The sequence below is a fragment of the Cibotium barometz genome, chromosome 30 (assembly GCF_041138505.1).
Source record: "Cibotium barometz isolate CiBa-2024 chromosome 30, ASM4113850v1, whole genome shotgun sequence".
Classification (NCBI taxonomy): Eukaryota; Viridiplantae; Streptophyta; class Polypodiopsida; order Cyatheales; family Cibotiaceae; genus Cibotium; species Cibotium barometz.
This window is the reverse complement of record NC_141075.1, coordinates 35,941,323-35,965,354: the sequence shown is the minus strand read 5'-3', so window position 1 is coordinate 35,965,354 and position 24,032 is coordinate 35,941,323. Positions and strand designations below refer to the sequence as shown.

Sequence of the window (24,032 nt, the reverse complement as noted above, 5' to 3'; positions counted from 1 at the left end):
GTCAACCTTTGGAACTTATGGCCGTGGGCAACCAACGGGTTATAAGGTACGAGACCTAAATTGTATAACCCCTGGCCAACCTTTAGCTTACTATAATTTTGGAGGTGCACACCTCAAAAGGGAATTCCCTTATTGATTCTCAACAAAAGCTACAAAAGCATCTTAGCCCTCTCATGATGGTGTCTAAGCTGCGGCATAACTCACATCATACAAGATTGCCCCAAAAAACCTCCCCTAGGAAGTGATCAAGGGCCCATAACTCAATTAAACATGATAAGTGCACTAAGAGAAAATAGCTATTTGGAGATCACCAATGCAATGGTCCTCACATGAGCCCAAGAAAAGGCCACGGCTCTTCATAGGTCAGAAAAGACAAGAAAGTGACAAAATCTCGCATGCTTCCACGAATCATTCCAACAAACAAAAGAAGAAAGAAAAGAAACAACGTGCAAAGTCTAGACCCTTGATATAATGCATTTCTAGAGATAATAAAGAGGGTAGTGTGATCATTGAGAGTGACAATGACGATACAAAGATTTCTTCTTTTTCAAAAGACGCACCTAGAGATGCTTTCTAGACATGGCCCAAAACGCTATGGGTACAAAACCCTATTGGAAGAAATCTTTAGTGCTTCCCAACAAATTAATGAAATATCCAAATCCTCAAGAAGAAATAGTGAGATTCAAGATGGCCTAGGAAATTTGTTAAACAGACTCAATTCCAAGTAGAGGGACCTTTGGAACGAGTATAACTCCATTTGAGAAGCGAAAGCTAAGGTGGACTAGGCCCTTCTGTATTGTGGAAAAATACTATGATGGAACATTCCTTCTCAAGATGCCACAAGTGCGAGCGCTTCCACAGGCCAGTGGAATGGCTATTGCCTATGATCGTACAATGGGCCGATGCCACCTAATCCATTTATTTATGAGGCAACGTCACTAATCCACTACATGGAAATCCATCACATTAATAGAGGCACACCTCCAAGAATAATCATTGCTAATTCGCCTAGGAAGTCAAATGATTTATTACCCCTTCATCATGGTTATTCAATGACTGGGTGTGGCAATCATGCACGCAACAACACATGGTAACTATTTTTAGATTATCATGCACTGTTGTTAATTTTTTTGTGGTATCTATCTTTTTGCATCATGTAGCCCATCTTACCGTCCAAAGCTATGGCTAGGCAGCGCACAAAAATGACAATTAACCTACACAACATCAAAACAACCCTTACAGAGGCTTTGGTGGTCGAGCGCCTGAAGATGCCCCGTCGATGGCTGGATAGACATTGCCCCAGCCAAGCACGAGTATATGGTTAGGTACATCGGTGACCGTATCAGTGGTGGAAAGCGTAAGCTGGGTAACCATAAGAACGCCACCACCATTCTTTGTTATAGGATGTTCTTTATGGCTGTAGAACAAGACGTAACATATCTTGCCAGAGTAGCCATGGGATAGATCTGTAAGGCTGAGAAAGGGAAAGATATAAGCTGGGCCACCCTTTGCTTTCCCAAGCTACAAAAGGAAGCCACCCACCTCCAAAAGAGACACACACACACTAAGATGGGCCAACTCCTCATGATGTTCCCATTTAGTGATAGGCCAGGACAGTAATTGTTCTAGCCTGCCAAAGTACCAAGCCCCCAGCCTGCCAAAGTACCGAGCCCCCAGCCTGTCAAAGTACAAAACCCTCTAGAACCCTAGCCGGAGGGCCAAAGTGCCGAAAACCCCATCGAGGTGTCTTTCTCCAAGAGAATCATTAGCCTTAACACTAAGATAGCATGCACTCTCGATCCACGGCCATGGAATCCCAATTTAAACGCAAGCTAGTGCTAGCCTCCCTGGTCTCCAAAGAAAAGAAGCAGTGCGTTCTGTTGGAGTCGCCTGATCGGTGGTAATATATAGCCCAATGGGTCCCTCCATCCCTGCGGCCAGACGTATGCCGAGTACCTGACTGAGTGCTTCCAAGGGAAAGATCTATGTGCCACCCACCATGCTAAGGCCATGACTCAACACCCGCAAGACACTGTTAATCGACTCTAGTAGGAGAAAAATACCCTCAGCAAGAGTAGGTGGCAAATACCTAGAGGGAGCTAACCATGCGAGGGAAATCGAAAGCCGAGCCACCACCCACTTCACTAGCTTCCTCGACTCGCTCTCAAAGACCAATCCTTCAAAGATAATTCCCAAATCAGCTTCCTGGATGCCCAACTCAAGGCCCACACCATCCCCTCCTCCAATACCATCTAGATTAACACTAAAGTCCTGGTTGAGCTCTTCAACGCTTTGTAGGACAACTTGAGTTTTATCTGGGAACTAGCTCAAGACAAGCTCTGCCTGCTCCTCACACTGGCAAATGCAAGAAGCCACAACAATTTGGACAAATGAGGACATTGACTTGGATGATGAAGGGGACCCTCCATCCAAAGCGCTGAGTCGAACACCTGCCCCACAATAGTCGTCGCGGTTGTACTGAGAGCCCCAATAACTCCGACCTAGTCCCTGCCCCCCCAAGAGCATCAGCCTCCGTTGTGTCGTCCATGATGACCTCGTCCCTCCTGAAAATGCACCAACTGGAAGACGAGCTCGCCTACTACAAAGAGTAGAATGTCAAACTTAGTGCCCTGAGCAAGACGCTAATCCAAGAGCCCAAGCGAACGCGACGGAGCTGATCAACATGCAGAACCTGTAAACTGGCAATGGTGCCATACTCCAAGGAAGACTTGACCATGGACCTCTAGAGGAACTATGATGAGCTACATGAAAAGATGGCCTATAAGGACTAGCACCAATAGTCCATGGACTGAGGGTTCAAGTCATCGGTCCGATTGCGAATCCATTATCCAACCCACCGGGCATGCCGGGTGTTGGATCACGGGATGGACAGCCACCAGACTGAACAACCACTGAGCCAGAATGCCACCGGAATGTTAGAGCCAGTGCACTTAACACTATGGTCGAGCCGGTTAATTAGGTCATTACTTCCACCGTACTTAGGGCATGAGGGTATCTTTGTACCACTCTCTAACTGCGCATTAAGTAGTATAAAGATGTTATCAGAACTCTCTACAAAGACTAGCTATTTTTTCCTAGAGCCAGGTGTTTTTCTTCGTGAGTCAAAGGATCATTTTGTATCATCTATATGTATTTGTCATGTCTCATTTTTTCTCTATATTCGTCTTGTGTGTCATTTCTGTGAGTCTGTCTTTTAAGTCTTCTATGTTTCATATGGCAATCCAAATCATGCACACAAAATTACCAATCTTATATAATTATTTTGTTGCACAATCTCTTGTAACTGCATCATCCTACACATGTTCTATATCAAACTGGTGTATTGCTGCGTGCATAACCAAAGACACTCAGTAGGTTGATCAAGGTAGAGGTCATCCCCAACAACAATATATTGACAGGAGCTTCACATTACACCCACCTTTATAGTAGCCACTTGAGTTTCACACATCCACAATTGAATTCATTAACACCTTGATTTAGTCACAAGGATCTAAATTGTAATTTATTTGAGCTCGCTCAGTTTTTTTAGAACCAAAAATAGACCACTTCACACTTCACCCTTGTATATACACTTGTTTTGTCATATCTTACATCTACATGCACTTACATCTACATGCATTCACACACACTCACCTTCTTACACAATCACAGTTCCTTGGAGGAGTAAAGTGTATGCTAAGTTGGTTATCATTTATTTATCTTCAAAATTTTTATCAAGTTTCCACTTTATGATGCTCTCAAGTTTTCACTTTGTGTTGTGAACATATATAAGCTGAATTGTGAAAAATGTAATGCTCAAAATGATTATCACGTTTCCACTTTGTGTGCTGCTCTCAAGTTTTCACTTTGGGTTGTGAACATATATAAGGTGAATTATGAAAATTGTAATGCTCAATTTGGCAAAGTGATAATTTGATGTTGTGTGCTATGTTGTAATTGATAACTGTGTGGCACGATCTCCTACTCCAAAGAAATACACTTACACAAGCATTTAAATTAGCCACATTTCACGCAAGTAATCACATAAGATACCAAAAACATTATTCAAGAAACAAACAAAAAAAAGTGACACACAAAGAGACATTTGGAAGGGAACATAGGCGAGAACACTCAAACATTGTGTAAGTTACACTTCTGTCCCCTTGAATCTTCTTTATAAAAATTGGAGATTGAGCGTAGGTAGACCCTCTTGATTATGAGAGATATCTTTGTGAGGAGAGTGACCGTATGCACTTGCAATTAGGATAAGTAGTGGTGCCAGTCTCACTGCTAACCCTGTATATGAAGATAGTGAAAGTGAGGTTGCCTCATGTGCTTCCATAACAAGTAGCAGAATAGGAATTTAGCGATTTCTAACCCCTCATCTCCTTAGAAACCCCTGCCTTAACCTTGGTAGTTGTAAGGTCCCCCCTTTCTAAATAGGGGAAACCTCAAGATAGTCTACTAAGTCTAACTTGGAATGATTTCCTACTCGTCGACACCTTGACCACGTAAGATAGAAGGATATGGTTAGTAGGTAAGACCTAGTTGTATCCTACAGGGGGAGTGTGGTCTTTCTAAAGGATTCCTAAAATCAAACGACTCATAGAGTGATCGATCTGAACTCGGGCAACCTCTATTCTCGATTTCTAGAAATAGTGCTTTTTTCCTCATCTATGCAACAGACAGCCGGCTGGCCTAGTCCTCTAGAGTAGGGTTGCGAAAGGGGCCTATTTATCTAACATAAAACCTTCAATTAATTTGTTGGAAAGCTACCCGACTAATCGGGTCCACCCGTCCATAGGATGTTACAGTCAAGGCATTCCATCCTCCCACTTTCCACCCAACTCATGCATCAATTTGTTTTCTAATTAATCCTACCATAGTGTTTGACATAAATAAACAAGTTCCTTATTTAATGGCCTTACACGTTGTTTATTTAAATAGTCTTTATCAATGATACAACAATGCTTACAAACAAAGGATTTAAAAAAATAGATACAATGTTCAAAAATATTCATAGCCAAATCCAGGCTCTACTTTATTATGTCGATGATCGAGAACTCGACCTTCCAGCCTCCATAGACTAGGCAATCCTTGTGGGACCATACACCTCATCCTCAGTAGCTAGCGAGGACTTAAGTCGGCATGTCGCCTTCTCAGGCTCCATCATCGCTTGATCCTCCTGCCCCTCAGAGGGATGTCTACACGCTAGGGAGGGCTTATTCACCGCACTAGCCTAGGCCTGCTGAACTAGGCAGCATCGCAATACTTGTCTCAATCGGCAAACCTCATTCTCCCAACGGTATGAGGGATACCTTGGGTCGACAACTCCAAGCCTTGCTAACGTCGCCGCACAACACAAGCACGGAGAAACAGGGTTAGTGTCGAGGCGGGAAAGATGTACATGTACTTCTTAACTTAATCAAAATAATAATTTCTAGATTAAACCATAGAGTATGATAGATAACATCACTTTCTTGAGAAAACAACGATTTCATAGAATTTTGGTATAAAGGAAAGTGACATCTTCTTTCTTAATTTCTTAAAGTTAACATTAAATATTAATCAAAAACCTCCTTTTAAACGATGGCTAAGCTAACTTGGCCAATAATTCCTTGTAGGGCTCCCAAGGGGAGAGTTGGGACCGCATCTGGAGCAACCTCTCTAGGCCCGTTAATGTGCACGTCTCTCGAGGGAAAATATATTAGCGCTTTCGTGAAGGAGCCATTCTTCCCACCTTCTTGTTGCCCAAATTGTTGCAATTCCAAGGCTTCAGTCGGATCACAAATCGAAGCTCGTTTGCTCATTTTATGAGCAAAAACGTTCTACATTGGTGAACCGCCTCTAAGAGACAAAAGCCCTTGCTAAAGTCACCGCTAATGGGGGTGAAGGTGTCCTTAAACTGGATTTTCAAGGAAGAAGGTTGCACGTAGAGGGAGAGAAGGGGGAGTCCTCCCTTAAGTCTATTCACACAGGGGGAGTAGCTAAGCACACTCTACCCCACAAGGGTGAGATGGGGCCAAAAAATTCTGCAAAAGGGCTTACTCGGAGATGGGCAAAAAGGGCTTGTTGGAAGAGGGGTGCAAAGGGTTGTCAAGTATAGTCCCACATAATGTGCCGAGCATGGATGGATTGTCAGCACAGTAGTAGAGTGTCGGTGGGTACGGGTAAGGGAAGCACATAGTGTCGAGGTATTGGCTGTGCAGGTACTAGGGGGTTTATATAGGTACAGGTACAAGTACGGGTGCAGGGAAAGGGAGAGAAAAGCGTGGGTGGAAAGGATGGTGTACGGTAATTTTAAGTACACTGGCTTGTGGTTTGCATGGCCCCCGGGGAAACGAATGGTGCCCATATGCAGGCAAAAGTTGAGGTACACATGTACCTTCTGGTTCAGTGGCAACATGGGCGTCCATGTGGCAGTCTGTGTGGACCGTATGCTAGGGCGGACGGACTTTGGTCGTTGCATGGTGTATGACATTTTTTTGGGCGAGGATGCATGCCAGAGCGCCCGGTGGTGCGAAATTTTATTTTTCGCAAAAATGTCTGGGGTGTCTTCCTGATCGTAGGAGTGCAGACCGTCCATTAATCGGACACCTAGTCATGCATTTATTAAGGTTTAAGTTTACCGTATTTTAAATAAAAATAACTAAAAATTTACGTATAGGCTCGATCCAGTGTCCGTTTTGGATACTGTGAAATCCTATATTAGGGTAAAATCGCACGTAAATTCTAAATTTGCACTCAAAATTTTAAGATTCTAAGTGGAAACAACTCGTTCATCAAAATTGTTGATTTTCACACCACAAAAGACCATAAATTCATCTATTAAATGAGCATATATTATTATTGAAGATGGGCATGTTACATCCTTCTCCCCTTAAAGAAATCGAGATGTCCTCATCCTGTCATAAATTCAGGGTAATTCTTTAAGGCTGTAACTGCATCTTCCCAAGTTGCATCCTCTTCAGGTTAATCTTTCCACCGCACTAGATGTTCTGCAAGAGTTCTTACGGAGTTGCCTTTCTCTAGAATCTATGATCCTACTAGGCTCCACTCCTTAAGTTGGGATTACAAATTGCTCATCATCAAGAATGTGATCGAGACTGGGTACATAAGGATTTAACAAACTTACATAAAATACATTGTGGACTTTAATATGGGTTGGGAGCTGGAGCTTATAGGCACTTCTACCCAAACACTTGATAATTGTATAGGGCCCACAATATCTTGGGCTGAGTTTCTTATATTTCCCAAATGACAGAGAACTATGCTTGGGTTGCACTTACAGAAGAACTTTATCTCCTTCCTTGAAGATCCTTTCCAGACCTCCTTGTGTTAGCATAATGCTTTTGCCGATCTTGAGTGCAGCTTTAATATCTTTTTGGATTGCCTTGGTCTGTTCCTCCATATCTTCGTGCATTTTTCTTGATGCCTCAACTCCTATGGTTGGATCACAGAAATTTAGAGGAGTAAACATTCTTGCCCACCATAGAATTCTTTGAATGGTGACATTCCTATTCTCTGATGATAAGATGTATTATAAGCGAATTCTAGCAGAGGAAGGTATTGAATCCATCTTCTTGGTTCACGTCCACAATATGCTCTGAGAATGTCTTTAATTACTTGGTTGACTCTCTCAGTCTAGCCATCTGTCTTTGGATGATAAGCTGTACTAAAGTAAAGTTGAGTTCCCAATGCCTGAAATAAGGACTGCCAGAACTTTGAAGTGAAATCAGAATCCACTGACTATCCTCTTTGGGAGACCATGAAGCTTGAAGACCTCCTTGACAAATAACCGGGAAACATCAGAAGCTTTAAAGATTTTCTTTGCTGGTATAAGATGAGATACTTTGGTAAGCAAGTCATATGAGATACTTTGGTAAGCAAGTCCACCACCACTAAAATGGAATCATATCCTCCTTGTACAATGGGGAGACTTGTGACAAAATCCATACTAATTAATTCCCACTTCATTTGGCTTCATATGGGGGATATCCAAGGGTTGAAGCTTCCCAAGCATCTTGACTCTTCCACCTTTGATCCTTTGACATGAGAGACATTTCTTCAAGTACATCTTCTCATTAAGGGCAAAGAGCTAAAGCAAAAATCCTCTTCAATGCTTTCTCCCTCGTGCTCAATTGAAGGCTCCAAATTTTAGCCCTCTTCATCATTATGATTAAGCACTAAGGACTATCATTAGTGTAATATTAGTAGAAATTGGGCCAACCAAAATGCAAAATTAGAAAATCAGAGTGATATTCCATTGTGAAAAACTCTCTGTTGTATCAAAACCCATCTTAACCACTTGCATTGCTCAACTTAAGTGATTTTTTCACCGCATTGAGTTTATCTCTAGCATATAATTTGCAATCACTTGTAAAAAGGGTTAGACACTGCTTGAGCACTAAAATCAAGGCTCAAGCTAAGACCCCCTTCAAATCATGGAGCATGTAGAAGTCATCTCAAGATTTAATGGTGATGGTTTTTTCACATGGTAAAGCAAGACCATGTACTTGCTTATGCATAAGGGACTTTGGCACCTTATTAAGGATGAAGAAGTGGAGGTTGAGCCACTTCAAAATAACAAAGCATTGGGACCCATCACCCAAAATCTTGGTGATGATGTGATTAGTCACATTGTTGGCATCAAGGATGCCAAGTTGGCATGGTAGAAACTTAACAAGATTTTTGGCATCGACTCAAAGAGCTCAAAGATCAACCTTCTCATGCAGTTAGTTCTACAAGCTCGACAAGAAGGAGACAAAGACCATGGCACAACACATCAGTAAATTCAAAGGTATCAAACAACAGCTTAGTGCATTAAAGAAATTCATTGAGGAAGATGAATCTATTGCTGTATTGCTAAAAAGTGTAGACAAAGAACCTTATCAATCAATTGTTACTACACTAAAAAATGTGCCCAACACTAAACTTCAAGATGTAGAATCATCTCTACTTGAACAAGAATCCAAATTCAAAGATAAAGAGTCATTCAAATCACATTCAAGTGAGCAAGCATTTGTATTCAAAGGATGCGAGATTTCAAAGGACAAATCAATCAACATCTCAACTTCCAAGATGCTATCACTTTGGAAAACTCGGTCACACCAAGAATGAATATCGCAATAAAGATAAACCAAATCTTGTTTGTAACTATTGTGGAAAATTTTGTCACATAGAAGAAGATTGCTAATGAAAAAAAGAAACATGCAAACTACATTGAGGCCAAAGCTGTCGCACAGCTGAAGACATGCTCTTCTAGAGAAAGAACCATTGTACTTTTCACCCCTCTTGTCTCTACAAAAAGTGTGATATAATCAGCCTCTGAGGCTATATGATGCACTCAAGTTGAAATTCATAGCCAAAGTAGCTATAATGCCAAAGTAGCATAAAGGCCAAAGTAGCCTAGCACAAGAGAAGAGAGAGGAAGAGTGAAAGCCTAAAAATTGTACCCAATCTAGCATCAAAGGGGGTGTTGAAATGAGTGATGCTAGAGTGCCAAGTCACCTAGCCAAGTTATCCCACATGAGCTATCATAGCGTTGTTGTACTTTCCTCATATAAAAGGAGGACATTTTAAGCAATGGAATACAAGCACAATATCTCAAGTCTTTTTATGAGTACAAGTTTCCATCTTGTAACCTAACTAAACCTGAGTCTAAACTTAATTAGCACACACTCATCACCATGAGTATTGTTCATTTTTATCCACCTTAGATTAGTGTTGTCATTAGTGTAAGATTAGATTAGGATTAAGATCTAACTAGATAGTTGATTATCATTAGGGAGCTTGATCCATGAATTTCATCATGGTATCAGAGCTAGGTTTAAGCTCTCCATTAGCTTAGCCTTAGCTCACACTAGTCTAATTACTTCATTAATCACCTAATTATTCACTAAGCTCATGCTTATCCTTCTCTTCTACTTGTGGTCCAAACTTGCTCAAGATTATTCTCCTCAATCTCTCAATCATTGGCCAAGTCCTCTTAGGAGAGTGTTGATCAACCCTAGGCTAAACCACAGCCGGGAGGGTTTCATTGATTTCACTTTAATACGGTCAAAATCTGCGCATTTTCTCAAACTGGTCTTTTTGATCATTCTCCACGTACGCTTCAAACTAGGCCAAGCCCTACTAGGTGTGTCTTTCACATACCCTAAGGCATGTACAAATTAAATATTATGCCAAATGGTTAAGTAAATTGGCTGCTACGATCAAAAAACCAGTCGCCTTAACTCTACAAAGTGCGGAGGATTTTCGAGTTTTTGAGCTGGATTTTCTTTGTGGTTCTTATCTTCTCATCAAGGGAAAAGAGCTAAAGCAAAAATTCTCTTCAATGCTTTCTCCGTCGCGCTCAATTTAAGGCTCCAAATTTTAACTCTCTTAATCATTGTGATTAAGCACTAATCACTATCATTAGTGTAATATTAGCAGAAACTGGGCCAACATAAATTCAAAATTGGAAAATCGGAGTGATATTCCATTGTGAAAAACTCTCTGTTGTATCAAAATCCATCTTAACCACTTGCATTGCTCAACTTATGTAATTTTTTCACCGCATTGAGTTTATCTCTAGCATATAATCTTGTAAAAGGGTTAGACACTGTCTGAGCACTAAAATCACGGCTCAAGGTAAGACCCCCTTCCAATCATGGAGCATGTAGAAGTCATCTCAAGATTTAATGGTGATGGTTTTTTCACATGGTAAAGCAAGACCATGTACTTGCTTATGCATAAGGGGCTTTGGCACCTTATTGAGGATGAAGAAGTGGAGGTTGAGCCACTTCACAATAATAAAGCATTGGGACCCATCACCCAAAATCTTGGTGATGGTGTGATTAGTCACATTGTTGGCATCAAGGATGCCAAGTTGGCATGGTAGGAACTTAACAAGATTTTTGGCATCGACTCAAAGAGCTCAAAGATTAACCTTCTCATGCAGTTAGTTCTACAAGCTCGACAAGAAGGAGACAGAGACCATGGCACAACACATCAGTAAATTCAAAGGTATCAAAAAACAACTTAGTGCATCAAAGAAATTCATTGAGGAAGATGAATCTATTGCTGTATTGCTAAAAAGTGTTGACAAAGAACCTTATCAATCAATTGTTACTACACTAAAAAATGTGCCCAACACTAAACTTCAAGATGTAGAATCATCTCTACTTGAACAAGAATCCAAGTTTAAAGATAAAGCGCCATTCAAATCACATTCAAGTGAGCAAGCATTGTATACAAAGGATGGGAGATTTAAAAGGACAAATCAATCAATATCTCAACTTCCAAGATGCTATCACTATGGAAAACTTGGTCACACCAAGAATGAATATCGTAATAAAGATAAACCAAATCTTGTTTGTAACTATTGTGGAAAATTTTGTCACATAGAAGAAGATTGTAATGAAAAAAAGAAACAGGCAAACTACATTGAGGCCAAAGCTGTCCCACAGCTGAAGACGTGCTCTTCTAGAGAAAGAACCATTGTACTTTTCACCCCTCTTGTCTCTACAAAAAGTGTGATGTAATCAGCCTCTGAGGCTATATGATGCACTCAAGTTGAAATTCATAGCCAAAGTTTGCTCAAGATTTTCCTCCTCAATCTCTCAAGCATTGGCCAAGTCCTCTTAGAAGAGTGTTGATCAACCCTAGGCTAAACCACAGCCAAGAGGGTTTCATTGATTTCACTCTAATACGGCCGAAATCAGCGCATTTCCTCAAACTGGTCTTTTTGATCATTCTCCACATACGCTTCAAAATAGGCCAAGCCCTACTAGGTGTGTCTTTCACATACTCTAAGGCATGTACAAATTAAATATTATGCCAAATGGTTAAGTAAATTGGCTGCTACGATCAAAAAACCAGTCGCCTTAAATCTATAAAGTGCGGACGATTTTCGAGTTTTTGAGCTGGATTTCCTTTGTGGTTCTTATCTTCTCATCAAGAGAAAAGAGCTAAAGCAAAAAGCCTCTTCAATGCTTTCTCCGTCGTGCACAATTTAAGGCTCCAAATTTTAGCTCTCTTAATCATTATGATTAAGCACTAATCACTATCATTAGTGTAATATTAGCATAAACTGGGCCAACCAAAATTCAAAATTGGAAAATCGGAGTGATATTCCATTGTGAAAAACTCTCTGTTGTATCAAAATCCATCTTAACCACTTGTGTTGCTCAACTTAAGTAATTTTTTCACCGTATTGACTTTATCTCTAGCATATAATTTGCAATCACTTGTGAAAGGGTTAGACACTATCTGAGCACTAAAATCAAGGCTCAAGGTAAGACCCCCTTCCAATCATGGAGCATGTAGAAGTCATCTCAAGATTTAATGGTGATGGTTTTTTCACATGGTAAAGCAAGACCATGTACTTGCTTATGCATAAGGGGCTTTGGCACCTTATTGAGGATGAAGAAGTGGAGGTTGAGCCACTTCAAAATAACAAAGCATTGGGACTCATCACCCAAAATCTTGGTGATGATGTGTTTAGTCACATTGTTGGCATCACGGATGCCGAGTTGGCATGGTAGGAACTTAACAAGATTTTTGGTACCGACTCAAAGAGCTCAAAGATCAACCTTCTCATGCAGTTAGTTCTACAAGCTCGACAAGAAGGAGACAGAGACCATGGCACAACACATCAGTAAACTCAAAGGTATTAAACAACAACTTAGTGCATTAAAGAAATTCATTGAGGAAGATGAATCTATTGCTGTATTGCTAAAAAGTGTTGACAAAGAACCTTATCAATCAATTGTTGCTACACTAAAAAATGTGCCCAACACTAAACTTCAAGATGTAGAATCATCTCTACTTGAACAAGAATCCAAGTTTAAAGATAAAGAGTCATTCAAATCACATTCAAGTGAGCAAGCATTTTATACAAAGGATGGAAGATTTCAAATGACAAATCAATCAACATATCAACTTCCAAGATGCTATCACTCTGGAAAACTTGGTCATACCAAGAATGAATGTCACAATAAAGATAAACCAAATCTTGTTTGTGACTATTGTGGAAACATTTGTCACATAGAAGAAGATTGCTATGAAAAAAAGAAACAGGCAAACTACATTGAGGCCAAAGCTTTCCAACATAGTTGAAGATGTGCTCTTCTAGAGAAAGAACCATTGTACTTTTCACCCCTCTTGTCTCTACAAAAAGTGTGATGTACTCAACCTCTGAGGCCATATGGTGCACTCAAGTTGAAATTCATAGCCAAAGTAGCCTAGCACAAGAGGAGAGAGAGGAAGAGTGAAAGCCCAAAAAATTGTACCCAATCTAGCATCAAGGGGGGGTGTTGAAATGATTGATGCTAGAGTGCCAAGTCACCTAGCCAAGATATCCCACATGAGCTATCATAGCTTTGTTGTTCTTTCCTCACATAAAAGGAGGACATTTGAAGCAATGGAATACAAGCATAACATCTCAAGTCTTTTTATGAGTAAAAGTTTCCATCTTGTAACCTAACTAAACTTGAGTCTAAACTTAATTAGCACACATGCATCACCATGAGTATTGTTCATTTTTATCCACCTTAGATTAGTGTTGTCATTAGTGTAGGATTAGATTAGGATTAAGAACTAATTAGATAGTTGATTGATATTAGGGAGCTTGATCCATGAATTTCATCAAGCTGCACTCAAGAAAGATTTGCGTTGAGTGCGTTCGCTACCACATTATCCTTCCCAAGGTGGAATTTGATGTCGAAGTCAAGCTCTTGTAGGATTTCAATCCATCTTCTCTGCCTCATATTGAGGTTAGGCTGGGTGAAGATCCACTTCAGACTCTTGTGGTCTGTCACAAGCTGGAATTTTCTCCCTGAGAGATAATGTCTCCATAATTTGAGGCAATAAATAATTGCTAAGAGCTCCAAATCATGGGTGGCATAATTTTCTTCATGTTGCTTCAGCTTGCGAGAAGTATAAGCCACTCGTCTTCCTTCTTGTCCTAAGAAACCACCAAGTGCTAGACTATTGGCAGCATCAGTAAACCACATCAAATTTCTTGGTGAAATTAGGAAGTGTCAAGACTAGCACTAAGGTAATGATGGCTTTGATCTGATCAAAGCTAACTTGATGGGTTGGCAACCACACTATTTTTTAATCTGATCAAAGCTAACTTGATGGGTTGGCAACCACACTATTTTTTAATCCTTCTTAAGAAGATCCATCAAGAGTGTAGCTACTAGGGCATAATCTTTGATGAAAATCCTGTGATTCCCAAAAATCCACGAACTTCGTGGACTGATTTAGGGGGTGGCCATTCCAGTATATCCTGGACCTTGCCAAGATCTACTGAGATACCATCTTGGGAGAGACAATAAATCCAAGATACTCAATCTGATGAGTAAAGAAGGTACATTTTCTCTTCTTCTCATAGAGTTTATGTCTACATAGCAATTGCAAAACTCTATGCACATCATTAGGAACTCAATGGAGTCTTTTTGGGCCCTTTAATTTGCCCCATGAGGTTATGGAAACGTTTAACTTTTTGACAAATAGGAGCCCGCCATGTAAGCAAAAACCATTGGTGATTAAAAGAGGTGTAAGAGTGGTCAAAGGGTGCACTTTTGCCCCCAAAAAGGGGGGGACAATTTTACAATTTTCGGACCTCCATAACTTCTACATACAAGCTCTGATTTGAGCGGAGATTACAGATCCGTAATCTACGCATCAAGAGCTTTCCATAGATATGTTACATGATATGGTTTTATCCGATAGATTTTAAATTCCATTTTTCCTACTTCGACATATGGACTCCCTTGTATATATGTGTACACATAAAATTTTGATAGTAATATTGAATCGTGAATTGATAGTATTGCATTCATGTCTGTCTTGAATCGTGTATTGACAATGTATGCATTCATGTCGTTCTTGTCTTAAATCTTCCTCGTGGGGATGGTGCAATGCACCCAAAAAAACAAATCCAGAGAGTGTTATTGGGTGCTGGAATGCTGGAACAGCAATCAGGTACCAAATAGCACTCTCTGGATTATTTTTTTGCTCTCTGTTCGCGTGTATAGATGCGTCAACTCTGCAAAAAGTCGCGTGTATATACGCGGATATCTGGGAAATATGCGTGTATATACGCGGATACTCTGCGAAATACGTGTGTATATACGCGGATACACTGTGAAATGCGCATGTATAAGCGCAGCTAAACTGACAAAACGCGTGTATACACCCTCGTATTAGCGCGTCTAAGTGCAGCTAAGCTGACAAAACGCGTGTATACGCCCGCGTATCAGCGCAGTTAAATGCTTCTATACACGCGCTTTTACACGCATGTCTCTGGCCACGGTGATACACGCGCTAATATACGGACCGTTACTTTTTTTCCATAAGTCATTTTTAACAGCTAGGAGCACGGGTATGAGCCTAATCCCTTATAGTGAATGGTAGTGTTATAATATCTAAAACCTTTCTACTACATAGCATAACCAATAAAGATGCATTTTTGGGCCTTTGGACCAATGTTTTTCTTACTTCATCTCATCAAGAACATGCACATATGCAATACACCCAAAAACTTTCAAGTGAGACACATCCAATCTTATGCTTGTAAACTTCTATTCAGGCGTCATACCATGAATAATTGCAGTGGGTGTCTTGTTCATAATGTACACAATAGTTGCTACTGTATTTGCCAAAAAATAATATAGCATATTCTTTTTAGCCACGTCAAGGCACATGCCACTTCTGCAACGTTCCTATTTTGTCTTTCTGTAACACCATTTTGTTGTGCAGAGTGTACCTGCATGTAAACTATCTCTTGATTCCCTGCTTTCTCAAGAAATCATTGAACTCATTGGAGAAACACTATCCACCATCATCTTATCTTAGGCATTTAAATTACCTACGTTTTTCCTTCTCGACCAAGACTTTAAATCTTTGAAAGTGAGCAAACACCTCACTTTTCTCCTTTATAAAGTAAACCCACATTTTCCTAGTTTGGTCATCAATGAATGTAACAAAATACCTGCAAACTGTAATTATTTTAGCCTTGGTTGTTCCAAATATATCTGATTGTTTAACATTTAATGGCCTTGTATTGACGTACTTTTTATGTGGGAAAGCGTGTTTAGTTTGCTTACCAAGCTGGCATGCTTCACATACTTTATGCATACCATCAACCTTAGAAATTGGCAGACCTACAATAATATTTTAGGCATGCATAGATTTCAACCATTGTATATTCACATGACCAATGCGCATGTGCTATATGCTAAACATGGCTGCCTTTACCCCAAGCATGTTTACATCTAAAGTAAACATCCTACCATTTCTGTTACCCTTTGTAACCAAGTGACACTAATTTTTGAAGTCTTTCACAAAATATCCTTGAGGATTAAACCTGACTTGCAGACCCTACTCAACCATCTATCCAACAAAAACCAAGTTTTTTGTAATATTTGTAACATGAAGTACATGTGCCAAGTACTTCATTTTTCCATTGTGCATAGACAATGGCACTTTACCAACATGCATAATGGGATCATCACACTTGTTTCTACATAACGTAGTTTTTTCATTTTATGCATGTCTCTAGAGCAGTCACCATGAATGGTCATGTGGTTAGAGGCACCAAAGTCCAGATACCGTGTATCTTGAGATCCTAATACATCTCTTGTTATGGAACTGAGAATGTGCTGCATCACAAACAGTTACTCACTTTTGTCATCACCTCCCTGTTTACTAAATGATGCATAGTTGCCTTGCTTCTACAACTTTTCACTTTTAATCTTATTCTTCTTTTTATAGCAGTCCTTTGCCATGTGCCTTGGTTTGCCATAATAATAGCACTCTATTCTATTTGCATTCTAATTTCTTTACCAACCACCTTAGCCTCTTTGGCTCCCCCTGCCTCTAGACTAACCTCTTCCACCTGTGTATGATTGTGTTGATGTACTGTGAATCACTGGACTATTATTATTGAGAATTCTAGTTTCCTTTGCCTCCACCTTGACCTCGCGCATGACCTCTACCTCTGGCTTTCCCTGAATTGGAGTAGAAAGCATGTTCTAATGTGTTCTTTCTTTATGAAGAAGATTCCTCATCTTGGCCTTGACCATGGCCTCTACCTCTGTCTCTACTTGAATTAGAGTAGAAGGCTTGTTTTGATGTGTTCTTGCTTGGTGAAGAAGATTCCTCACCTAGATAATTTTCTTCTATAATCAACATAGACATCAAGTCTCGAAAGTTGAAAAAATTCTCTTTGACTACAATGGAAGTCTTAAATGGCTTGTACTCTTTACCATGCCAATTCAAATAGACACTCATCAAATCATCATCTTCCACCGATTTAATAGACCTGAGGGATTAAACAATATCCTTAATATTTAAAGAATACTCATTGATAAATATGCTTTTCTTTTCAATAGTATGCAACTCTTATTTTAGGTAGAGTTTCATTGTGTCTCTGACATTGATTGAAAGCCAATACATAATTTGCACCCTAATTTTTTGCATTTCATGTGGAAAAGCATGTTTGGTCTGCTTACCAAGCTGGCATGTGTTACATACTTTATGCATACCATCAACCTTAAAATTTAGCAAACCTACAACAATATTTTGGGCCTGCATAGACTTCAACCATTGTATATCCACAACATGAATAATGATCTTGTGACATGTTAAACATGGCTACCTTTACCTTAGACATGTTCACATCCAAAGTAAACATCCTACCATTTCTGTTACCCTTTGGTGACGCTAATTTGTAAAGTCTTTCACAAAACATCCTTGAGGATTAAACTTGACTTACAGACCCTGCTCAACTATCTATCCAACAAAAACTAGGTTCTTTGTAATATTTGGAACATGAAGTATATTTTCCAAGTACATTTTTCCATCCTACATAGACAATGGCACTTTACAAACATGCATAATGGGATGCGCAATATCATTACTTATTTCTACATAACCTGGTTTTTTCATTTTATGCATGTCTCTAAACCAATCACCATGACTGGTCATGTGGTTAGAGGCACCAAAATCCACATACCATATATCTTGCGATCTTGAAACATATGATGTTGTGGAACTAAGCATGTGCTACATCACAAAAAACTGCTACTTTTGTCATCACCACCACCCTGATTACTAGATGATGCAAAGTTACATTGCAACTTTCATCTTTTAATATCATTTTTCTTTTTATAGGTCCTTTGCCATGTGCCTTGGTTTACCACAATAATATCACTTTATGATATTGGCACTATGATTTCTTTGCAAACCACCTCAGTCTCTTTGGCTCCAGCTGCCTCTAGACTGCCCTCTTCCACATGTGTATGATTGTTGTACTGTTGGTGAATCACTAGACTATTGTTTTCCAGAATTCTAGTTTCCTTGTCGGCCATCACCTTGGCCTCGACCATGACCTCTACCTCTGCCTCTACCTGAATTAGAGTAGAAGGTCTCTTCTGATGTGACCTTGGTTTGTGAACATTCCTCACCTTGGCCTTGACCGTGACCTCTACCTTAATTAGAGTACAAAGTCTTAACCATGACCTCTACTTGAGTTAGAGTACAAAGTCTTAACCATGACCTCTACCTTGGCCTTGACCATAACCTCTACCTCTGCCTCTACCATATCTAGAGAAGACACTACAAGAATAGTCTATACATAGCGACCCTCATATAAATATGAAGAAAATAGCGGGGGTCGCTTTCGTGGATGCTTCTGCGACCTTTAAATTGCAGTTGTTTATGCCACCATTGTAGCGACCCTTGCAAATTGAAAATGAGTGGTTTATGCATCGAACTTGCGATGCATAAGCCACCTTTTTTTTTGGGTCGTTTATGCATCGTGAGTTTTTTAAAAAACTAAAATGTGTTCATTTTCTTCACCCGTTTCACGCGCATTGTAGCAGCTTCAAACTTTGATTCCACGCTCAAGGCGGTGCGCAGGTAAGGTGAGTGTTGTTGGGGTATCTATTTCACCAAAAGGAAAGGCACAGTGTTAGGGAGTGTAGGCGCACTGCGCTTTGTCGGACGCTCTCCCACTTGAGAGTGTGTGCATCTGTGTGTGTGTGTGTGTGTGTGTGTGTGTGTGTGTGTGTGAGAGAGAGAGAGAGAGAGAGAGAGCACGAGAGAGTGTGCGAGCGCGCATGTGTGGCTGCATAATTAGAGACAACGTGCCCTCCCTACGCACTCTCTCGTACAAGCAATGTCATAGCCCGGTCGTGTGCTGATATTTTGTGCTACTAGTTACATTGGCAAGCACATCGCCCAGGCGAGCTTGGATGCTGGGCACCCTACGTTTCTCTTCGTCCTCCTGGACATAGCCTTCGATGTTCACAAGGCCCAGCTCTTGATGTCCCTCAAGAGATCCGGCGCTACCTTCTTGAAGGCAAAAAAAAAAAACCCCAACTGCACCGTCCCTCAGTTCGAATCAAAGTTGTGAACAGCGCAATACTTGAAATTACTTATTTGAATTAAAGTAAATGTTTCAATGATTATTCCATTCCTTTGAGACTAATTTCTGTGCTTCAGTACCTAATTGCAGGGCAGCATAGAAGATCATAGCAGCCTGGTAGATGCAGTGAAGCAAGTAGACATTGTGATCTTTGATGACATGTGTCAAAAGAGACTTCAGTCTTTCGTAGGTTCTTGTTCTCTCTCGAGACTTCATTTACACGCGGCTCATCAGCAGCTGTAAAGATGCAGGATTTAATGATGAGAGTTAGGACGACTAATTTATCTTGAGCTAGATAGCGACGAGGAATAGGTAGATGACTGATAGAAAGCAGACGGTGATAATCATGATTGGATTTGTTTATTGCAATCAGCAGTGACATGATGAATGCAGCAGGCATGATTAATTAATTGGGCATCAAGGTTAATTCAGAAGCATTGCATGCGTGTTAATGGTGGGTGTAGAGGTTTTTGCCTTCGGAGTATGGGATGGATCCGAACCATCTGGTGGACTGTCCGTCGGCAGGCGGGTGATTTGTTTGCGGAAAAGAGACAAGTCCGGCGAGCTGTGGAGAAGGCAGGGATCCCTTACACCTACGTCTCGGCCAACTGCTTTGCCGGCTACTTCCTGGCTGGCCTTGCTCAGTATGGCCGGTTCTTGCCACCCACGGACAGCGTGGTCATCTATGGTGATGGCAATCAAAAAGGTCAAATCCTACGTATAACATTTTTGCCATATTTTTTTCGAAGGTTTACACCTTAGATTATGAATTAATTTCAAGATAATTTGAGGCTTTGCAGTAATCTGGGTGAGAGAGGAGGATGCTGCAGCTTATGTGATCAAAACTGTAGAGGATCCTCGTGTAGTAAACACAACTGTCTACATTCGCCCAGCAGCAAACGTCCTTTCTCAAAACGAGGTGGTGGCCATTTGGGAAGAGCAGTCAGGAACAGCACTACAAAAGACCCACATTCTTGAGTCTACATGGCTTAAGGACATGCATGGTAAGCATACATTCTCTCTTCATGATATAGATTTATATGAATTTTCTAAATCTGTGATGCATCTCTACATCTCTACATTATCTTAAGGAAGGGTTTCACAAAGCTGCCACATGGCAAGAATTCGGAGGTTCGGGAAAGGGAAGAGGAGGTTTGGGTACGTGCGAAGCACGGGTTCCCAACTAGTATTTACGATAAGTTCTTGTTCTCTCTCCTTCCTTCACGAAATAGACACAGCAAGGGAAACCTATATTCTTGAGTTACGATAAGCGATAGCTTCTTTCACTTTAGTAATAACCTTTAGTTATGTTAATGTTTGAGTATGCAAAAGATAATAAATATTAGATGAAGTACTCATAATAACCTTCCTTTGGTTTAGTCCGACAAAGATTATGAATATTTAGTGAAATAATATTCATAATAACTTTCCTTATAGAGAGAAACTTAGTGGAGAGATGTTGTAACTAGTTGCAAAATGCATTAACATTAAACTTTCCTTATAGAGAGAAACTTAGTGGAGAGAAGTTGTAACTAGTTGCAAAATGCATTAACATTAAAAGGGGTATGTGGGTATGCATTTAAACAAATTTAGTTGCCTTGATTTCTTGGACTTAAAAAAACATACTGATGAACATAGTATCTACCTCTACATGGTAGGGCAAAGACACAAATCCTCCCTCCCTCTCTCTCTCTCTCTCTCTCTCTATATATATATATATATATATATATATATAACCACAAAGACAAACATAATACATTGTGTACCCCCCCAACCTAGGTCTTTCTCTCTTAGGATAGATAGGGGATAGATTGACCTTTGGATAGGCATTTTGTGATTACATGGGTTTAGTAATTGAATCATGGAAAGCTAGTTAAACATCCCACTTATAAGGCTAGAAATAAGTCCTAAGGGTGCGTGTAACTATGTGATGATTTTTCATTGTGTGGTTTGGATCTCATCTAGTAGATGAAGTGGTGATTTGTGAACGTGGTAGGGAAAACATCAAGTGTTCATTTGTGGACAAGGTGGCTGATGGTCTCAAGGACTTCTAAATTTTTACTGGATTTGTGCATACCCCAAATCCATTTGTCTATGATAAGCTCTCAGTTTTGAGTTTCTTATGTTTATTATTTGTGCAAATTTCTTATTGCTTTTGATGTATGAGCATTTTCACTATTTTGAGCTTTATGGTTGGAGTGAATAGAACTTTGCTAACATGAAGCTTCTCATGTTTATGGTTTTCCTATATGCTTATGTGTGTGCTAGTTTGGTTGAATTTATCAAGTCTTTCAAAGTGTAAATTGGAGTACACTTTGCATTTTAAAGAAAAACAAGAGATGCCACAACTTGTTATAGTAATGACCATGTAAATTAAATCCCACCATTGATTCATCAAGTCTCCACATGGATATTTGATTTGATGGAATTAGGAGAAAATCCCTTCAATTTGTTGAGAAGAGAGGCCTAAACATTGGTGGGTTGGGATAAAGAAGAGAAAAAAGATGCAATTGAAGGGATTTCTTACTTCAGATGCAGGGAGAGTAGTCTCCACATGGATATTTGTGTGTTAATTTGATGGAATTAGAAGAAAATCCCTTCAATTTGTTGAGAAGAGAGTCTTAAACATTGGTGGGTTGGGATAAAGAAGAGAAAAAAGATGCAATTGAAGGGATTCCTTACTTTAGATGTAGGGAGACCACTCATGGGTGACACTAGTACGGCTAGTAGCCTTTGGGGAGGGCTCTTTGAGGGATCCTATTCCCGGGAGGTGGCGGCACACCCCAACCCGTGCATACGCTTTTGGTGCAGACGCAGGTACAGCAGACATCGGGCCCCAGTGTTTTGACACAGGCTGAGGGCACTCCCTTGGCACAGAGGCGCCGCCATTCGAGGTATGCATTAATCTACTCCGTGTCTAGGTGTAATTTTCATGAAACCATCCCAAATGAATCTTAAAAATTATATGTGTTTTTTGTGCAGTAGTAGTAGTCAGCCATCACCATCACCAGTCTCTTCACCATGTGTCCTTCTGCACCTCCACCTACCACCTCGGAGCTTCGCATGCTATCAGGCACGATGCCCATTAGCATTCAGGTGGATCAGAGTGGGCGAGTGCAGTATGTAGACGGTGGGGCACTTTTTCATCGCCGCTTGAGAAAGCTTGTGCACACATACATGCCCAAGATACACATCCACTGGCGGTAAGTCCAATTCTTTCATGTATTTTTTAAAATCTCTGTATACATTGATATCAAATGATAAATCTAACTAAAGTGACTTTTTTTTTCAAATTGTAGGGATCAAGATGATAATGACAAGAAATATGTGTTGGCAATCCTCGCGCAGGAGTTCGGCGTTGGTTGGGACGAGACCGCTGTATTGCATGAGATGCAAACGCTTCTAAAGCATCGACAGAACAATGCACGGTACAATTATTTGCTTTGCTATGTTATTCAAGTCTACTTCTTTCTTTGAGTAATATGGTTGAATTATTGTTAAATTAAATAAAGAAAGTTTGGAACGTCAAACACCTGAAACGTTCTCTAGAAAGTTCACATACTCTCGCACTTACACACACACAAATCAGCCCACCAATTCTTCTTTTTGTGCATAGCTCTTCCTCGCCATCTCAGGAAAAGGGCAGCTTTACTGGTCAAAAAGGCCAGCTTCTTCTGGCAGAAGCGAGTTCTTTCTGGCATGAAGCAGGTATAAAGGGTATGAGCAGTTTTATACCCTCTCTCCCCTACTTGTCTCAGAAACTTCTCAAGTCCAGCCTTGCTAACTAGATGCTTGCACACCCTAACTAGATGTTGCTAATTTGCCACCTCAGCTCTTGATGCCACATCAGCATCGTCAGTTACATCATCAGCCACGTCAGCTGCTCATTGCGCATTAGCTTCACGATCAGCTCTTTTCACAACACTTTTGCCTGTAAGACAAAACACACACACGCATAGTACATGGACTCATGACTACAGAACACGAGCCTAAGGGGAATCGAACCCCTAAGTAGCAGCATAAGGCCACTCTAAGACCAAGAGGCTCCCCCTACCACCCCACCCTATAGTTAGTATCATGTACAATCAAAACAAGCGATGAAAAAAAAAGGATATCGAGATAGAAACACATTACCATTTTCTTATGAATTGATGAGCCAAGCTGTTTATGAACAATTGGAAACTATGCCTCGCCAAAGATATCAATCTCTAAGAACACCTCGTCGTTGTCAGCCATAGCCTCTTGAAGTTCCATCTCTGTTAGGCATATGCCGAGTCCATCAGGGAGTGGAGCATTGTTCGGGTTCACATGAACAATTTGCCACCATGGATTGCCAGTTGGATTTTTGTAAAAGAAATCTTGTTGCGCATGCATCGGGAAGAGATAGGGCTCTTTGGTTGCTCATAGGAGCTTCGATGAGTCAACGGACCAGAAGCCGCTTTGTTCGTGCCTCAAGGTGGCCCTTTTTCCTTTGTACTCCACTCGAAACCAACGCACCTTCAAAATTACCTGCAATATTATAATGTATATAAACTTGTTACTCAAATATGCTGAATATTTCAATCATTTGGTTTGCATAATATTTTGAAACGAATCATGCATACCTGTTTCA

The 24,032-nt window shown here is 40.4% G+C and overlaps 1 pseudogene; it reads left to right on the top strand.

The window, feature by feature from the left end:
- The first annotated feature begins 6,284 nt into the window (after positions 1-6,284).
- LOC147621434 (bifunctional pinoresinol-lariciresinol reductase 2-like) lies at positions 6,285-21,535 on the top strand (annotated as a pseudogene).
- The last annotated feature ends 2,497 nt before the right edge of the window (positions 21,536-24,032 follow it).